Source organism: Sesamum indicum, linkage group LG11, assembly GCF_000512975.1.
Source record: "Sesamum indicum cultivar Zhongzhi No. 13 linkage group LG11, S_indicum_v1.0, whole genome shotgun sequence".
Classification (NCBI taxonomy): Eukaryota; Viridiplantae; Streptophyta; class Magnoliopsida; order Lamiales; family Pedaliaceae; genus Sesamum; species Sesamum indicum.
Window position 1 is genome coordinate 12548229 of NC_026155.1, and position 9249 is coordinate 12557477.

The window sequence follows — 9249 nt, forward strand, 5'->3', positions numbered from 1 at the left end:
TATTCTCTCTCTCTCTCTCTCTCTCTCTCTCTCTCTCTCTCTCTCTCTCTCTCTCTCTCTCTCTTTCGTCTATCTGTGTCGAATTTTCATTGATCTTTAAAGTTATTTGGGACAATTACACTCCCCTTCCTAAAATTTAGTGTAATTACACATAGACGCCCTATAATTCAAAAAATTACATCTAGTACTCCTGAAGTTTGCTTCCGTCTATCAAATGTGTCCCTTCATTAGTCAAAATTAACTGAATTTGCTGATATTATAAAAAAAAAAAACTGAATGAAAAATTAATGTTTACCCTCAATGACTTATTACTGACATGTGGGTCAAATAATTTTTTTCGACTAAACGACCCTTATAACGGTAAAGATATAACTCTTCGGATGCATTAACGCGTGAAGACGTATGAAGGTACTTTTAATCATAAAAAAGATTTATCTGACCTAAAATACATCAATAATAAGTCAATCGATGGGTAAATATAGATTTTTTTTTATTTTATTTTGTTAATGTGAATAAATTCGATAAATTTTTACTAATGGAAGGACTTGTTTGTTAGACGGAAGCAAATCTTAGGGTTGTTAGATGTAATTTTTGAATCCAAAGGGGGTCTACGTGTTATAACTCCAAACATTAGGGGAAGGAGTGTAATTATCCCAAGTTAGTTTGATCAAGTAACATATTAAACCCTTTCTTGTCAATTAAAACACATGCAGTGCTTATTAATTGGTTATTTGTTATACTTTTATCAATTAAATTTAACGTTTGAAATAATATATTTATATATATGTATATATGTGTACGACTCATCTTGTTTAAACAGTTGAGGAGATAGATGTATGAGAAGAACGTATCAAAGAGGGCGCATCTTTTGCCGGAGTTTGAGGATAGTGTTACTGCATTTACAGAATCCGCTAAATCTCGACATTCATATATGGACGTTGAGAAGATTATGTGTCTGTGTCGAAAGTGCAAAAATAAAATTTTTTAAATTACCAGGCCAAAAGTGTTATAATTGTTTGTATATGAAAGAGTTTATGCTCAAATGTTATAGTTGGAGTTCTCATGGCGAGAACAGGATGCAGGAGTACTTTAATGCCGTCACCATGCCCCCTATGCAAGATGAGAAAACTACAACTGCTTAGGAGTAAGGTATTAGTATGCACTAGGGTGATGCAATGCATATGGATGGGCGCAGAGGATGGGTTTCGATGATGCTAGGTCGACTTTCTAGTCTTCTAATTATAATTAGGTGGGTGTGCCTATTGATGGTACAAAATCATATCCTACTGACGTCGGCCCTAGTTCATATTATGTTAGGGGCCCTATGGTTATGTGTCTAGGTTGTCATATCGTTTTTTCGATATAGTGCACCCAATCTCAGTTAGCAACGGTTGCTTGTTTGGTGAATATCAAGGTCGAGAATAATTTTTCAAAGCGAGCATATGATCCCGCAATCACACCCTACCACTCGATTACTATAGCACGAAGAAGTTGATAAGAGACTTGATTTTACATGTTGATAAAATTGATGCTTAGAAGAATGGTTGCATGTTGTAGTAGAAGGACAATACTGATATGGATTACTGCAAGTTTTGTATACAAGTAGATCGGGGAGCGAAGTTCTAACTGCAAGAAGACCCCATAAGCCATTCTTTAAGTACTTGTTGATTACTCCTCGACTGCAGAGGTTGTATGCTTCAAAAATGATTGCCAAGCACATGACATGGCATGCTAAGCATCAAATGAAGGAGGGATTCTTATGTCATCCGTTTGATGCAGAGGCATGAAGGCATTTTGATCGGACATATCCTATTCTGTAGTAGAGCACCATAGTGTGAGATTGGGGTTGTGGGCAGTATGGTCAAACTTATTCATGTTGGCCCATATACATTCATCGGTCGCAAATGAGGCCGGATAGTCTACTGTACCCCAAGCGGCAAATCCTGCTGATCTATAGGCCAATTCTCATATGCATAAATGGACAATGAGAAGATTAAGTGTCCGCATTAGAAGTGCAAAAATAAAATTTTTATTCAGTTATTTTTGCATTATTTTATGTTAAAAATCACTAATTAACAAGTTATTCCAAGTTTGATTAGAAATTTTACAATCGCATCAGTGTGGTTGTGCAAGGGCACTATCCCCACCCCTGGGATGTTTGCACCAGGTGGCCCCAGAGCACCACCAATTCTAATTTGAGAGTTTCACGTAATTTATTTTTCAAATTTCTTATTATCGTATAATTTAAAGTTTTTTTAATACTTTAATACTTTTTTTTTTATGTGATATTGTTGATGACGTACTGGTGGGATTGTGATTATTAGTCCATGTTTTGGGCTTTCATATGTCGGTGGAGGTGGCAGTAAATAATAATTCTTTAAAATATTTTATTTTTTTAAATTTTTGAAATAATACTAATATTTTTGTTTGTTTTGCAGGCGGCATTCCAGAAGTTGTTGGAGCACCACCAGCCTCAGACCATGGTCGATTGCTAAGAGACTCCGCCCAAATAAGAAGGCTCGATGGAGATGACCGAGCAGCAGCTGTGGCTGGCAACGGTCGGGGGCAAGAACAAAATGCGTGTATTCAACTTTGGTTCTAAGGCCTACGCCTCGAGCCGAACCTACACATCACAATCACCACAGCCACTGCCACCGTCATGCTCGGACATGGAGGATCGAATGGTCCAGCTCGAGACGATGATGACCAACATGATGGGCAATGAAGTCGATGAAGGCTAACACCTTGACTACCGACCTGCCATAGTCCAGCGCCTCAAGTAACAACGCACCACAACTTCTGGCAGACCTCTATGCCCTAGACAATAATGACATGGACCATGCTGATGAGAGAGACGGGGTGTAGATTAGATTTATTTTTAATACTTCTAAATAATTTTTTTTTATTAATATAACAGTTTTTTTCGTAACTATCCACATTTTAGTGTTAATTGCATTCCTTTATTCAATATTTATTTAATTAATCAAATTTAAAAAATTAATTATAATAAAAAAATATTATTTCAAAATTTTAATATATATACATATATTAGTTAAATATATAATTTAGGAACGGACTTTTCAACTATTTGTGAATATTTTAAAAAAAAATATACGTCGTTCTAAATGTAATGACTAAATATCGTCCGGACTGTTCCAACAATGTATTGCAAAGAAAGGACAAAAGTGTTCTAAAGTGTATTCCAATGAAAGGTTTAAATTGTGTTCCAGCGACCATTACAATATTTTCAGATATAATAAATACCGTTCAAAATTTAATGACTAAATATCAAGGTAATCATTTCAAAATAAAATCTACACCTGTTCGAACAATATATTCCAAACAAAAGAAACAACCGTTCCAAAGTATATTCCAAGAAAAGTTGAAGCTAAGTTCCAATGCCCATTCCAAAGTATATCACTTTGAAGTACAACAATTATGCCAAAATGTATATCAGAAGGAGTGTGAATATACGTCTTTCTTACATTTAAATTTATGTAAATAGTGTTAAAAAAATCATTCCAAAACATGTAAAAAATAAAAAATAAGATCGTTGCAAATAGGAAAAAAAGTGTTCAATAAGAAGAATTTATATTTTAAGATAGGCAGACGTATTTAGAAACAATTAATGACAAGTGGTACAAAATCCGTTACTACTCAAGAAGGGTCACGACACAACCGTTCTAAATAATTAGAAACACCGTCTATTAGGACAAAATGTCTCCCATTCTATGGCCGTTTCAAAATTCGATCCAAAAGTATCCAGCTAGTAATTAAAAATAGAAATTATTTCTAAACCCTCTCCAAATCCTATATTTTTAGAGCGGTCACTCTTAACTTACAAAATTAAAATTACATTTGTTTCCATGAAATATGTATAAGTAAATCTACATTATGGAGAAAAAAAGGATGTCTCTTTACAAATTGTAGTTTTTGGGAAATTGGGCTAAGAATAAATTATATCATGTTCCGATAGCACTTTATGCACAAGTAAATTATTGCCATGTAAGCCATAACGAAATTCGTTTATGTTATAGATGTTAAGAGTGATGCCCATAAAGAGTTCTTGACGAGTTGAGCAATTCTAATTCGGTTAACATAATTCTCAAGGAAAAAGTGCATTCAAATTTTCATCTCGTAATTGTAATGGGATGGGATTTTTGGTAAATTTCTATTTTAGTTTTGCAATTAAATATATCTAATAATTTTTAGAAAGCAGAATATTTAATCTATTTTGCAACCTCCGTTTTTTTTGCGAAATTAACATTTTTCGTGAAGAATAGACCAAATGTGCTATTTTTTTAAAATTATTGTCCGCACTTGCAAAATTGAAATTCTAGCAATAATGTATAGTTGGATTTCATGTTTTGACATATATAGTATATTTTTTTATCATTTTTATCAATTATAAAAACTCAAATATTCATGGGCTCTTTGTTTTGTAGTCTCTCCAACCTCGACAGACCTCATTCTTTAGTGTAGGAAATTATTTTGTTGTATTGTATTAAGTATTTATTGGTCATTCCAAACAATTAATATATATATATATATATATATATCTTGTATGAATTTATTAAAATGTGTTTAGATTCATTCTATCATCCATAAGGTAATAGATTCTTTATTTCAAATAAAGGATAATTAACATGACACTTTCGAAAAGTGAAATTGTTAGTCAATAATTTTCTTTCCTAGATTTTTCCAACAAATTAATTACGGGGTGCTTTGGCCGATTTTTATTAAAAAAAAAAATACAACTACAAAACTATTTTAATTAAAGTCATTTTTAATTAAAATCCACCTAATTAAGCCCATCATATATTTAATCCAATTAAATATATGAGCTTTATAAGCCTTTATTAATTAATAACTCCAACTTATTAAATAATAAGGGCAAGCACAATATAAATTAATCCTATTAATTTATTCTTGGATTCCTCTATCCAATGGATCTGTCTCATTAATAAGTAATCTTATTACTTATGGAATTAATTTTTAATTAATTCCTCGTCCCTTCTGGGACATAATCACCTTTCGCATAAATTCAAGATACAGTAATCGCATACACGTGACTGTCATAATTCCTCAAGTATGAGGACTACTCCCATACTATCGTAGTTGGGAATTCGAGTCATACTGACCAAGCGTCTAAGGCTTCTATATGAAGATCTCCGAAAGTCAGTTCAGTCGATTCAACACCTAGCCAATCGACCCACTAAGATCGCATAGACATTCCACGTCTGTTGTCGATGAAACATAACACTTATCAAATGAATGGGACTCTTAATGGAAGTCTCCATTGGACACGCGATGCCTATTCTCAAGGTTCTCGACTTGGAATATTTCAGACGTAACTCTATGCTTTATGACCGCCATCTAATGCACAGTCCAACTGTACTACGGTTGTTAAAGTGGTCTGTGGGCTTTGTTGTGATATTTAAAAGAAATTTAAACATATATATAATGAGCATAACAAATAAAATGCCAATAGCGAATACTCATTTTATTCACTGAATTATATTACATAGAATCGAGTTACTGTTAGAATAGATTACAATTATGTCATTCTAACTGATTTTTAGGTTACATATTCTAACAATCTCCCACTTGACCTAAAATCAATCACCTATCGACCTCAAACCCATCTTGATGCCTAGTATGGGCAATTTATGACTTGGCTTGGTAAGGGATCTGCTGTGTTTTCTGTTGAGCTGACTCGGTCCATCCTGACGTCACCTCTGCTCACCATCTCTCTAAGCAATGATAGCGTCTAAGAATATGTTTGGAATGATAAGATTTCGCATGACCTTAAGTACCTTTCCCTTAAACCTATCTAACTTAAACATTGAATAGGTTATTAGCAGAGTTTTTCCGATGTGATTCTAATAATTCCTTGTTTTATAGGTTATATTCCAGTAAGATTTAGGTGTATTTTACATATCAGACGTTGCATCATCGTAAACTTACCCTAAATACATCATTTCATAAAAAAATAATAACAACACTATCGAATGATACCATAAATTATAATTATGGGATCCAAAAAAATAAAATGTAAGAACACCTTTGTGAAAAGTTTTAAATATGTTTTGATTTGGATTTTTCCAAGAATTCAAACCCTTGTTGTGATTTGTTGAAAAATAAGGTTTATTTTCATACATAATCTAATAATAGAATAGAGCAAAATCTTGTTAATTAGGCTCACTCACAATGTAAACCCTAGGGCATGAAGGTTTAAAGATGGAAAAGATCATTAGCATAATGATTACATAGGATTATTTTAGGTCCTTTTTCCTGTGATAGTATATGCTCATATTTTTCCTTTTTTGACTCTTGGGATACACTAAAGAAAAGGAAAGGACTATTAGAATCACTTGCAAATTAAATCATATTTCAAGAATTATTATGTTTTGGTCAAGCCGCAAAGGGAAAAATGTTATATTAGAAAATAAAAATTAAATTTTTTTTAAAAACATTAGGTTTTGTAAAAAGATTGAAACTCTTTAAAATTTTGCAAGTATTGTTGATACAAGAGAAAATAGAAAATAATTTCCTTAAGAAAGGGTATATGTCATAAATGGTTCATTGAGTTTGTGTCTAAAACCAATAATGTTTTAACTTAATAGTTAAGCCACGTTAGTCCCGTCGGAAATGTGGGTGTTTGTTTCACTTTACGTAAGTTTATTATAATTTAAGAAAATTATATTTTTGGTCCCATATGTTAGGGCCTGTTTCAATTTAATCCCATATGTTACGATTTTCTCATATTGCAGCTCATAGTTGCAATTTTTCTCAATTGAGTCCACATGTGTATTTTTCAAACAATAATTAACGGAACCATTAGCAATCTCACGTGCATTTCAGTATATTTATGTCGACCATTAGACGAAAAATGAATGTGATGACTAAAATTGATAAATTTTTCCACTTATGGGATGCAATATGAGAAAATCATAACAAATGGGACTAAAGTGAAAAAAAAAAGCCTAAAATATTGGAACCAAAAATACAATTTTTTCTTATAATTTATTTCATTGTGTTTAGTTATATTAATGTATTGATTGAATTGATATATTACTTAGTCGTCTTCATTTAGTGACCCTATCATCCTGAAAGTCATATCTTATTTCGTTTCAATCCCTCACTCAACTTTCCGAGGGAAAAAAGACATGAAAATTTCATTTCCTTAGCGTAAGATGGCCAATCCAAATTTGAACTTTGCACTTTAGTCCCTGACAACACTGTAACGAACACGATATGAGGATAAAATGATCAATTTAATTACACCTCAAAACTAAAAATTTTGATCACCTTTTTGTAGAAAAGTTGACCAATGAATTAGAATGAAACAAAATATGATTTAGGGATAGTAATGTCAATAAATGAAGAAAAAATATTAAAGTAATTTTAAACACAAATTTAATCATTTTTAGCATTTACCCTTTAAAGCAATTAACATTGAATTTTGATGTTCACTTCTATGTATACTTTTGGAAATTTTTATACACATTTTGGGAGGAAAAAATAAAACTTTGAATTAAAAGAACAAAATCTTTCTTCTTTGATAATATTTTTTTTCCGACTTTTCACAATTTCTTAATCAAAATACATTCCACCGCCAACACCAGCTGTTATTTGAAATTGTAGGTCGTCCATCAAAGCAAGTCATTTTCGAGCTCCAATTTTGCTCATGAAATGCCTGCCAAATTGCTTATTCTTTCAAAAAAGACAAATATTTTAATAATTCAAATATATATATATATAGGGTGTATAGCAATTTACCCACTGTGATATTGAAAATGAGCACATTCCATATGAAAAAAAATATAGCTATTTACCCCCTTTTACTTTTCCAAATGAAACAATTTACCTCCTTATATAGAGAGGATATTGCTTCATTTTAAAAGTCATAGGGGGTAAATTGTTGTATTTTAAAAAATATATAGATGTAAATCGCTATTTGTATTTTTATAAAATGGTAATTTATTCATTTACAATATCATAAGAGTTGTTTGTATTTATATATATATATATATATAGAGAGAGAGAGAGAGGAGAGAGAGATGGTAGGGTTCTCATGGAAAGCTTTTGGACAACAAAGTAAGGATTGGAGAGCAAAAAAAAAAAGGGGGAATAACATCTTGGATTTTTTGACCAATTCCAATACGCTGTGGTAAGGGGGAACTGCTCCACCACGCGTTACCGTGTGGGTCCATGCAGATTATTTTTCTTCTTTTTTCTTTGTCCACCATAAGTATAATATTTTGTAAATATTAAAATATAATTTTTGAATCACATAATATAATATGATAAAATACAAGGAGCTTTTTTGAAATTTGACATAACTTTAAATACCCTTTGTTGTGAAATTATCAATACACCTAGTGTTTGATAAAATTATGTAAATTTTCGAAAGAAGCCTAGAAAAAGTTTTAAAAAACGGCAGAAGAGGTGAATTTTTTTTGTTGCCTTTTTCTAGTCTAAAAAATAATAAAAAATTTTAAAAATTAAGTAAAATTATTTCATCCACAACGACATTTTGCCAGTTCATCACAGAAAAGAGATGTAAACCTAACAGAGGTCTGCTAAGAAATAAGTTATTTGTTGGACGGACGTTAAAATCAAGAGATATTAATCAGGTAATTTCTCAAACAATAAGGGGGCATTTGTAATTATATCAAATTTTAAGAGAATTTATGGTAATTTATCTTAATATAGTACATGGATGAAAGAAGAAAATAATGTCATTAACTTGTAAGTATTAATCAAATAAAATAAAGTACATATTTGATGCAATACAAACAAAAATTATCATTGTAACAATATAAATGATCACGGCTTAAAAATACTATTAATTACAGTACAGAATTCATACAAAAACTTAGATTGTAATTATCACAATGTATTGATATTTGACACTATTTTTAGCTATGACTAAAATATTTTTCATGATTTTAAGCACCGATAATATTTTGAATTCACCTGCAGAAACAATTATCAATGACCGTTTTGGAGCGTAGTTGATTTTTTTTTAAAAAAAATATAAGAGCGATGAACTATTATTAATTGAAATAAATCGATTACAATCATTCATATTGAATATCAATATCTAACAAAGACCTTTACTACAACCATATCTTGATCTCTAAGATTGTGGGGCCTCTCAACTTTGCCAATTAAACTAGACCTCACTGGCGAGCATAATTAATTCTAACAAAAAATTATATTTCTTCTGGTGATAGAATTTAC